Source organism: Rhinolophus ferrumequinum, chromosome 20 (assembly GCF_004115265.2).
Source record: "Rhinolophus ferrumequinum isolate MPI-CBG mRhiFer1 chromosome 20, mRhiFer1_v1.p, whole genome shotgun sequence".
NCBI classification, from domain to species: domain Eukaryota; kingdom Metazoa; phylum Chordata; class Mammalia; order Chiroptera; family Rhinolophidae; genus Rhinolophus; species Rhinolophus ferrumequinum.
This window is the reverse complement of record NC_046303.1, coordinates 5,227,849-5,239,325: the sequence shown is the minus strand read 5'-3', so window position 1 is coordinate 5,239,325 and position 11,477 is coordinate 5,227,849.

Genomic DNA, 11,477 nt, shown 5'->3' with positions numbered 1-11,477 from the left:
TGTGTCCTGTTTTTGCTCAGTGACACTAGCAAAGCGCTTTGAAATGCATGCACAGGTCATGTAAGAGGGTAGGGAACGTACACTAAAGCGGTCAGTTTCATCTTTTACAAATTGATAAAAGGCAGCCCATTGACTCTTTCAATGTCTTTCAAAGGAAAAACTCACTATCAGTCTTCCTTCTCTCTCTGAAGAAAGCAGGAATCGAGCTTTCTTGGCAAGTGAAGGCTCATTTCACTCAACAGATTTATGCAAATTGATATTTTAGATGAAGATGTCTCAAGAAAGGTCAAGAGAATGCCCCAAACGGAATTTGGTTTCAAAGGGCAAGTAGGAACTCCAGACCCATTTGTTTTCATCAGTATTTTGCTGTTCCCACAATACACATGTCGTAATCAGATTCAGTACGAGCAAAGCAGCCTCACTATTGCTCCCTGACTTATCAGGGTACCTGGCTCTAGAGTCGAAAAGATTCACATGACCTGCTCTATTGCCCCCTTGCCATTAGTCATCATTTCACTCTAGTTTGGGAAAGTAAAGGCAAGCTCAGTTACTTGAGCTGTTTTCTTAATCAATTGAGATAATGTGATCATAAATCAGATATTGGCCTCAGAGGCTAGAACAGATTTATTAATCATGATCCATTATGACCAGGTGGATTTCTGACAGCTGATTTTTACCTGACAATATGTGTAAAGTCTTTAATTAGACAAATATAGCTAACAAGCTGACCTCACCATCTGCTGTCATTTCTCTTCCTCGGTAGAATATTTCATGCATTGCATATGAAGTTTTAAACTCTGGTCGGTGCAGACCCCTCAGTCAGCCCTGAATAGAACTTATGGTTCATTTGTCAGTATGGCCAGTGGTTGAGTACCTCTCCACCTATATATAGCCCCATGACCAGGAAATAATTTTCTATAACCAGTTGATGGGTATCTGGACAATTCCATTCTTGCTCTAAACCAGGGGTGTCCAAACTCTTTTCAACGTTTTTCACCAAGGCCCATATGCGGTAAAATACACAAACAGCCGGGCCACTCACTCGAGGTGAAGTACGTATTACCTCACCAGGTTTATTTAAGTAAACTAAATATATTTTTGGAATTTGCTTGCTGCAGGCCAATAAAAAATGGATTGTGGGCCACAGTTGGCCCGCGGGCCGCAGTTTGGACACTCCTGCTCTAAACCAAAGGGTGTAAACTAGGCCCCTTTCTCTTTTATCCCATCAATAAGTATGGAGTATCCCTCTATTTCCTCCCTCCCCTCTGGAGTTCTCTAACCCCTAAGCTATAGGTTTGCTCCCAGTATAGTGTGTATAGTTTGTGTGCTTCAAGAGTTTGGTTTTGGACAAGCTAAACCTGAGATGCTTATAAGACACTCAACCAGAGATGTCAAGTAGGCAATTTGATGGAGTAATCTTGAATGTGGAGAAGAAATGTGGATGTTAGCATAAAACTGCTATATGAAACCATGGGAATGGATGAGGTTATCTAGCGAGAGAGGAAAGAGAGTGAAGTGGACATAGGGTGAGATTGGAAATTCATTCTCAAGGTCTGGCAGAAGATGGAGAACCTGTGAAGGAGACTGAGCAATACTGGCCAGAGAGAGAGAAAACTAGGAGAGTATGGTATTTGGGGAGCCTGAATGCTTCAAGAGGATGTTTCTGGTTTATTTTGTGAGATGTAAGTCACATACCATAAAGCTCACCCTTTGAAAATGTACAATTCAGAGGCTTGAGTATCTATTACCACTAATCCCAGAATATTTTCATCCCCCCAAAACAGAAACCCCATATCCATTATCAGTCACTGCCCATTTTCCCTCCTCCTAGACTCTGACAAACCAGCTACTTTCTGCCTCTATGAATTTGCCTGTTCTGGACATTTCATATCAATAGAATCCTACACTTTGTGGTCCTTTGTGACTGCTTGTTTCACTTCTGTTTTCAAGAGTCATCATGTCATAGCGTTATCAGTACTTTACCCCTGTTTATTGCCAAGTAATATTTTACCCCAGGTACACCACACTTTTTTTTATCTGTTATCCATCAGTTGATGAACATTTGGGTTGTTCTGTTTTTCAGCTAATAGGGATAATGCTGCTGTAAGAACACTGGTGTGTATGTTTGGTGTGGGTATAGTTTTCGTTCTCGAGTATATTCCTGGGTGTGGGACTGCTGGGTCACACAGGAACTCTGTGTTTAACTTTCTGGGGAGCTTCCAGACTGCTTTCCAAAACGGCTTCACTATTTCACATTCCCATCAGCAGCAATGAAGGAAGGTTCCGATGGCTTCAAATCCTCACCAGCACTTGTATGGTCCATCTTTTTGATTATGGCTTTCCTAGTCAGTGTGAAGTGGTATCGCACTGTGGTTTTGATTTGCATTCCTCTGAGGACTGATGATGTTACGTATCTTTTCATGTACGTTTTGGCCATTTTATATCTTCTTTGCAGAAATGTCTATACAGATCCTCTGCCAGGTTTTTAATTGGGTTGTCTTTGATTGTTGAGCTGTAAGAGTTCTTTACATATTCTGAATACAAGTTCCTTACCATAGACGTAATTTTTTCTTACTCCATGTGTTGTCATTGCACTGTCTTAGTGAGTCCCTTTGAAGCACCGGAGTTTTTCATTTTCGGTGAAGTCCAACTGATCCATTTTTAATTTTGTTGCTTGTGCTTTTGGTGTCATGGTCAACTGTATTTTGGGTTCTGGGGGAGATTGGGTACAGTGAAGACAGAGAAATGACCATGGAAAATAACAAGAAAGTCACTTGTGACCTTGGAAGGTTTATAAAATGTTGGTATTTTTGCCGGAGTAGATTGTGAGGGACTAAGAACAACACCCAAGCCAGTTCCTGGTCCCGAGTAAAATGGGGTAGAAGAGAGAAAACAGCCTGTATTTGAAAGGGCTGCAACTTGCAAGGGAGGTGTCCTCAGAGATGTCAGTTTTCAGTTAAGACCAGGGAGTCAAGGGAATGTTCAGGAACAACGTTAAAGTCATAGGACAGTTTGTTGACCAATGTCTGGAAGTTAGAGATGGTACAAGAAAGGGTTATGGGGCTGGTGTATGATTGGTAGATTGGGTCATTTTAGGGGAAAGCCTGGAATGTATTCTCGTTGATCCCTTATCTTTGTATCACTAGGAAAAGACTCAAATCCTGAGGTGATGTGTCCAGCTAGAGACCTCTGACTGGCAGGGAGCAGAGAGAAATGGGATCTAGAGCTCTCGGCTTACACAGTGGGAGACCGAGTACTGCCCCCCACTAACACTACCCACAGTGGAGGCGCCCCCCAGTTAGCAATGGGAATTCGAATCTGGGTTATGATTCCCCCTAAAACACAAAAATCTGCTACAAAGACTATTTGTTAAATTTTTGTGTCTACTTTAAAAGAATGTTTTAGATGAAATCATCTGGGCTAGGTGACAGATTCAAAGTCAAGTCACATTCACATATAAATATCTGATATGCTGTCACTTTCCACCATATGTTTGGTCTGGATGGTTTGAAGTACAAATTAGATCAGCCTAGATTTTGGGGGGAGAATGTAATCTTCAAAAGTATTTTTTAGGAATCATTTATTTTTAGAGTTAAAGTATTTTCAACATACGCACGCACACACAAAATGACTCATTGAAAATACTCTTTCTTGTATATGGGAAAATATGGCATGTATCTGCTTTGGTTTATCCCATTCTACAAATGGCTGCTTACTGCAGTCCAAAAATCCGGCATGAAGCCCTGGGCAAACACGGTTAAATGTTTTACGGACACAACTTTGATCAATTCTCCAAATCAAATTCCACATGTGTTGGTTAGGATTCAGTCTAAGCTGCTTAAATGTTATAGATTAAATTTGATGGAAGTTTTTTTTGTTTGTTTGTTTGTTTTTTTCTCCCCACATAATAATCCGAATATTGTAGGATGGGTAAATGGCTCTACTCCATGACCAATAACCTTCGCTCTCAATGTGTGGCTTCCATTTCTAGGCTCAAGGCCACTGCTATAGTTCTTCCCACTTCCAAAGAGAGGTGAAGGGGAAAGTCTAGGTAGGGTCCAGGGCAAGAAGCTCATCTTTACATTAGAGTTGCCCCAGAATTTGCATATATCACTTATGGTCACAGCCCATCAGGCTGAATTAAGTCACATGGCCACTCTTAGCTAAAAGGGAGGGTAGGAAATGTCTTACTATGAGCCCAGCTGAAATAAATGAGTTCTAGCACTAAAGGAAGGAGAAGATGGATACCAGGGAGCTACCAATTTCCACCAAATCAGAGCATAGCTCACGTGTGAAAGTTGTGTCTTATTCAGTTCCAAAGTTAATTTTGGAAGCAGAAAATACTTACTTCAAATATACTTCCACACCACATCTCACATCCCATCTCCAGACTCCAGCACTGACTTACCTGCCCGTTAGCCCCACCTGGTATGGGCTGGCCCAGAGCTCTGAGAGGGCTCTGAAATTGTGTCGTTAGTATGTCAGCTTCATCTGCAATGGGGTGTCCCAGGATGGCTACGGGCTTTGGAATTGCTCTCTGACAAAGGTCATTTCCTCTCCCACCTGTTCTTTTATATTAACGGGCTTCTGAATCCTCATGCTAAGCCCAAGTCTTCCATGCCAATATCGGTTTACAGAACTGGGCTTCTCTCCACTCTCCACTGTGACTCTTGGTTGGGACTCTGCTGGACATTTGCTGCCCTTGCCCCAGTCTAGAGGCTGGCATTCTGCTGTCCTTGAGAAGACCTCATAGACGCCAATAGAACTGCCTACTAGGCTCCTGAGCACCCACTGCCCTCTAATTTCCTGGGAGAGTTCCCTTGCCTACCTGTGGTGACACCCTGCCCACTCCCCAAGCTTGCCACATGGATAAATCTTGCTTGAGCCATGAATGGAGATGCCTATGAGATTTGGGCCTTGTCTTTCCTTTGTCCACACTGTGCTCAGATGTTGGCTGATCTGCAGCCCCAGGTCTGACCTTGTAGGTGGGTCCAGAGCCCTGCCAGTCCCACTTGCCTGGTCTCAGTACCAGAAAACTGTCACATCTCAGCCACAAATCCTTTGGACCTTACAATAATGCTAGCTATTTGGGGTTTGTGATTTGTCCTCCTTTAAACAATATCACGGTAGCCCTGAGGGCTAGTGAATTCTCCTTTTTAAATATAAGAAAATGAACTCAGAGGGTATTTATGAACACACAAAAGACTCATAATAATTGTTGAGTGAGTGGATAATGAGTTATGAAGGCCAGGGAAACCCACAGGTCAGAATAGCAACAGTGCTTTCTTTTCCCAGTCTGTCTTTGGAACAGCTTCAGGGAGTTTGGCCTGGTTGTAATTGATAAGGAAAATAGGAGTCTTTAATTCTTTCCAATGCTATCTTGTCTGATTAACACCATGGTTTATGACCAGTGGTTACATGGGAAAAAAAAAATCTTCTCATTTAAGCTAGTAATTCCAAATGTGACACAAATGACCTGGACGCTATTCATGGTAGAAAATACGAAAGGGGCTTCATGTAAAAGCCAACTTTTGAGGCCTTTTGTGGCCACCTCTGCTTCTCAGTTCCACTCACGCCTGACCAGCACCGCAGCCTGATTTTAATCCACAGGCGGGCTCGTCAGTTGTTTCTTGGCTCATTACAGTTGACGGGGTTCCTAAGGCTGAGACTGAGAGTCTTTGGACTTTTTTCTGTTTTGTTTTTGTTTTTTGGGTTTTTTTCTTAAGTTAGGATGAGAAAACAAACATTTGCATCTTCTCATTGCTATTTTTAATGAAATATCAACATTTTTTTGGTCATCTTTGAAATGATGACTTGTCAGTAAAAAAATCCTGGAACATGAAGAAGAGCATGAGAAAAGATGGTTCAAAGAAATAGCAGATTGCCATCTAGAGACTAAAAAAACGAATGGAGGTGTGCACGCAGGACCAGTTCATGAAGGAAGATACCTCAGAGCTGTCCTTCCATGGGCTTGAGTCAATAATTGTTCATCTGATTTATTGTCAGTTCTTTGGAGATAGAAACGTCTGAAAATTTGGCAAGACTGTTTGAGCAGTACCAAACGAGGGTTTGGATCCCAAAGCTTCCTGTGATGAAATCTATCAAGGCATTAAGCAGAAACTTCCAAAATGTAGGCTGAAGCTTGAAGCAGTCTGCTTTATAGAGTGGGTCAGTGACCAAGCAGAAGACGTCACCTCCATTTTTACCCCCTATAGATTCTGACTCTACAGGAGAAATAATTGAGTATTTTGAAAAAAAAAAAAAAATTAAAGGTCTCTAAAGACATCAGCAATAGCATATTTTAGTGTTGAAAATTGTATTAGTCTGCAAATAATAAAATAGCTAAAATACATGTATTCCAAAGAAGAACGCATTGTGGGCCAAAACCGCACTCCATTACAGGAAACACTGTGGTTACATGAGGCCGTGTGTTTTGATTTCTGACTTTCGCCTCCCCTGAACATGAACCCCTCACATCCACTGCAGCCTCTGGACTGCTGACTGCCTAGCACTGCTCTGAAATGGTCAGCACCAACACCCCTCTTTGCCTGCCACTTCCTCTCCTTGTAGCTCACACTCCTCCCACATCCCCTCTTTGGCTTTATCCAAACCTTCGGGTCACATTCCTTTAAGTGTCTCAGAGCCCACACGTTTTGCATCCTTCCTGCCCAGTCTAGCCCAATGAATGGCCCATTGCTTTGCGTGTGTCTTTAGTCCCTGGTCCTTCATGCCCTCTAGTCCTCAACTATAATGAACCAAGAAGGCCAACTTTCATCAGCCTTCCTGGGAGCTAGACCTTGGCCAATTAATGTTCTTGAAGAAAGTCACACAATTGCACCAATTGGTGCCACCACAAATTCATGATCCCCAACCACAGGTGGCCCTTCACAAGGCCCATTCATTCTAAGATGTGTTTAGACATCACTAGCTCCAACACATTTGGGCAAAACTTCACAACTCCCCTCAGGCTTCCTCTACCAGCTCACTGTCTTTACTCGCAGCAAATGATTCTCCTCCTGCTACTTGCATAAAACCAGGCCAGTAGGAGTGAACTCTTTACACCCCCACTATATCCCCCCAAATTTTGTTCTGTATTCAGCACCATGAGCCCCAGGGGAGGAGGGTACCTCCTCCTGCTCAAGAACGATATCTTTTCTATCCTGTGGATGCCACGGCCATGCCCAGGAACATCCACATCCACCCCACTCCATAGGCCAACAATTTGTCTCCCAAATGCCTCTCACCATTTCTACTGCAGAGAGATCTCTCCTTACTGGTATTTGCCCCTCCATTCTTTGCTTCGTCCAGTCCATTTCCACACCACATGTGAGTAACCCTGTACAGCAATCTTCCTGACACACAAGTCTGAAGGACACAGAGGGGTTTCCCATGTGTGGGTCGTATGTGCCCTCCTGTTGTTGTTGAGCCTTCATTCCTGTTGGTGCATAAGTGGGTGTGGTTGACTCTCAGGCTGACTGGCTGTGAGACCTGGTCATGACTATGGTGGACAAGCTGTCCTGTGGGGCTGACCCCATGGAGCAGGAGCTGCTTTAGTGGGGCTGTGGTACCAGCCAACTCTGACCTTTGGGTGTGTCATTTGTGGAGCTGGTTGGGAGGTGGTCTTGTGTGGTCTGAAGCTGGACACCAGGTATGTTGATTCTGGATCATCTTGGCAGTGGCTATGGTGCAGGCCAAGCTCAGTCACCACTTGTGTCAGGCTTGGGGCCACCTGGTAATACCTAAAAAGTGATCTGCTGTTGGTTGCCTTTTGTGCTGGGCTAGGAGGTGCTTGGGAGAGGCTATGCTCTGAACCGATGTTGGTTGCCACTTGTGCTGGACTTGGGACCCTTTGGTGGGCACCATGATGCAAGCTGGGGCCAGCTGCCACTTATGCCGTGCTTGTGGCCACTTAGTTGAAGTTATATTTCAGGTCAAGACTGGCTGCCACTTGTGTCAGTCTTGCGGCCATATGGCGGGAGTTATAATGCCAGTTGAGACTGGTCACCACTTGTGCTGGGCTTGGGGCTGCTTAGCGAGAGCTACAAGGCACACAGAGGCTGGCCACTGCTTGTTTTGGTTTGTGGACATTTGAGAAATTTTGAGACAGTCTGCAGCATGAGCTGAAGCAGGCTGCTTGTGTGCAGGAGCTGCTGAAAGAGGCTTAGGCCAGGTGAGTGAGTTCAGTGGAGCTGGGTGAATGATGTTAGCCAGGTTAATGGAGAGCACAGATTTCACCCCCACCAGTACCAAGCTGCCTGGGTGGACGGAGAGTTAAACAGAAGAAAACAGAACAATGGCACCTGCCATTACTTCCATCCCTGGAGAATTGGCCTGACTGCTGTCTCTCTAGCCTCATGCTGAAGTTACTAAATTTAGTCCTCCTCATGTGTTTCTGGTGTTTTCTGAGCTGCTGCTCCTGTACTGGAGTATAGAACCAGTGATTTTGTGAGTCTGTGTGCTGGTCCTTTAAGGGCAGTGTTCTCAGGCTCCCTCAGTCCTTTATCTCAGATGCAGTCTCTGCCAGTTTTCACAGCCAGAGATTATGGGGACTCCTTTTCATGGCACTGGTGCCTGGGATGGGGAGCCCGGGATGGGGCTGGGACACCTTGCTCCTTGGGACACCGTATTCCAGGGCCGAGCTATCCCTCTCGAATTTTAACCGCCACATGTGGGTGTGTGACCAGCACATCTCATGTCTCCATCCCTCCTATGAGTTTCGAGGTGGCTCTTTATATCCTTACTTATAGGACTTCTGTTCAGCTAGTCTTCAGTGGTCCTCAAGGTGGCAGTTCTGGTAATTTTGAGGTGGTTATGCGCGGAGGTGAGCACAGCGTTTACCTACTCCACCATCTTGACCAGAAGTCTCATGTACATATACTATAGATCTTGCTTTTTTCTCATTTTATACCATTAGTTCTGCCTCCTTGTTACCAGTCTTCAAAAACACTTATTTTTAAAAAATAGGACATATCTTCTATTGCTTGGATGTGTTACATTTTACGTAATTATTTCTATATTAACATTTTTATGACTTGAAATTTTTGCTTGTTGATTCTCAGTATACCCATGTCCCATTTTGAAATATTTTCTAAACACAGATTTTTCAGTAGCAAAGTTTTGGCTCAAAGGACATGACCATTTTTTTGAGTCTTGATCCATATCACCAAATTGCATTCAAAAAGGTTATCCTCATTTAGTGCCACCAGCTGTTATCAACGAGTACAAGTGTCACCATTTTCTTCCCAGAATTGGGTGCTGTCATCTAATACATTTAGCTAATTTCATATGCAACAAATATTACTTCACTGTTTGTTGTTTTTAGTTATTTTTCTTTGATTAGTAGTTCAGTTATTTTTTTTACATGTTTGTTTATGGTTTATTTATTGTAAATTACCTATTTGCCTATTAAAATATTTCCTCCCTTCCTTCCCAATACTTATCCCTTTTAATAGTTCTTATTTTTTTAAGCAATTCAGATGAATTTTTTTAGTAAATATATTAACATTGTCATATTTGATGTAACTGATTTTTTAGTCTATTTGCTCTTTTCATCTTGGCTATATTTTTCTTTGACTTAGATCTAAGTTTTAAAGTTTAATACAGTGAATTCTGCCAACTTTTTATAAATTCTTAACTTTAGAAATTTGCCTTACCAAAAGGACTAAAAAGGAGAGAAAGAAAAGGGAAGTTACCTGAAGGTGACAGTCAGTTATATTTGCTCTCGTCTTCAGGCCCAGCCGTCCTCAGTTGGGTGAAGCAGGTCAAGGTCATGGTCAGATCCTCCTCCCTCCCTCACTGGGGAGGCAGGATTCAGAGGTGGGGGGGGATCAGCTCGTCCGCGCGTGGAAAGCTTAATCCTGAGGAGGGGAATTCCTCTTCCTCGGGGTTTGGAGCAAGGATTTGGGTCAACTGCGGACGGTGAGGCAAGAGACTGAGGTACAGGGAGGGAAGGGACGATGGGTGTACCAGGAGACCTTCTGCCAAATTTGTGAATTACAATTCCAAAGCCTGCTTAATGCTCATCGTGCGAGTGTTTACCAATATTTCCCCTCTTGGAGGGAAATAACCCGGGACTGCTGACCATTGTCCCATCACACCAAGAGCTGTGTGTGTTTGCAGAAGGAGAATGTTCATGTTACTGACACCAAGGGCACTTGTAAACTCGTGATACTCGTAGACTCCCGTTTAGAACTCTGTCTAAAAATCCTTTGAGTTGGCTGCTTAGTACTGTTACTAAAGAACCAAGCGGGGACTGACCCTTACACAGACGACTTCACAGGCCATCTGTGATCCCTGCCAATCACTTCTGCTCCTGGAGTTCCAGGCGCATCCAGAAACCCCTCCCCTGCACTCCCTGTTACCTGCCATAGTCCTTCCAGTGGAGGCTCAGTGGCAAAATCTGTATGCGCGTCTCCAAGACTCCAGAGCCAGACCTGCTCTGTCCTATGAAGGAGGGAAAATAAGCGAGAGAAGGAAAACCAGTGTGACAGTATCTGAGTGTTACAGAAATCATTAAAAAAAAAAAAAATCTCTTAAAATGTAGCCGTCATCCATGCATCTAGTTCTATAAGGCCATTGTGAAAAACAGGATTTCCATGCACCATTCCTGTCCCCCATTTTCACTCCCCACAGACAATTATTCTCAATTTTCAAAGTTATTACTTAATGTTTACCCTTATCTCTCTAAATAAAAAGTATCTTAAATTGCTACTTTTTGATTGTCTTTAAATGTTAGGCATTATCTATCAACATTCCTGTGTGGAAGATGAGAATTTTATTCTTCACACACACAAATTTCTTCCTTAAATCATCCTTCCAATATAATTATAATTTGGGTTTAGATCAATATGTTTTACATTTCCAAGCCTATGTAAATACTATGTATAGCTGACCCACCTAGTATACTATAACTACATTTACTATCTTGTATAAACACTTTTAGTTTTCTCTGGAGCGAACTTTTTTTTTCTTCACTTCCATAGCTTTCCATAGTATCCATCCTCAACTCTCTTAAACAAAAGTATAATTTCCCTTCGGTAAGTTTAGACACAGCAGGCATTTCATCAGCTTCATCTTCTTTGGGGCTGTTCCCTCAGCAGACTGTGGCATTTATTATGGGCTGTTTAGGTCATTGCCCTCACTTCTAAGTTTTTGACTCCTTCACCACTTGTAAACGACAGGGGTAAACTTGGAATAAGTGAGGTGGTACTTGGGTTCAGAATGTTGGGGGTTTTCTAGTGTTCTATACAAATAGAGGATCTAAAATGCCTTCCTAGCAATTTGTTTTTTTCCTCTGAGATGAAGGATTTTCAATAGATGCTATACTTCGTACTAATGCCTGTTACTTTACTGTCTTTTCATCTCTCCTTTTTATTTCCTTCATAAGCATATCAATTTCCTTAGCACAAGGCTATTAGCATTTTCTCACACTTTGGGTTAGGCAGCAACATGTTCTTCCTATATAGTGAAAAACACTG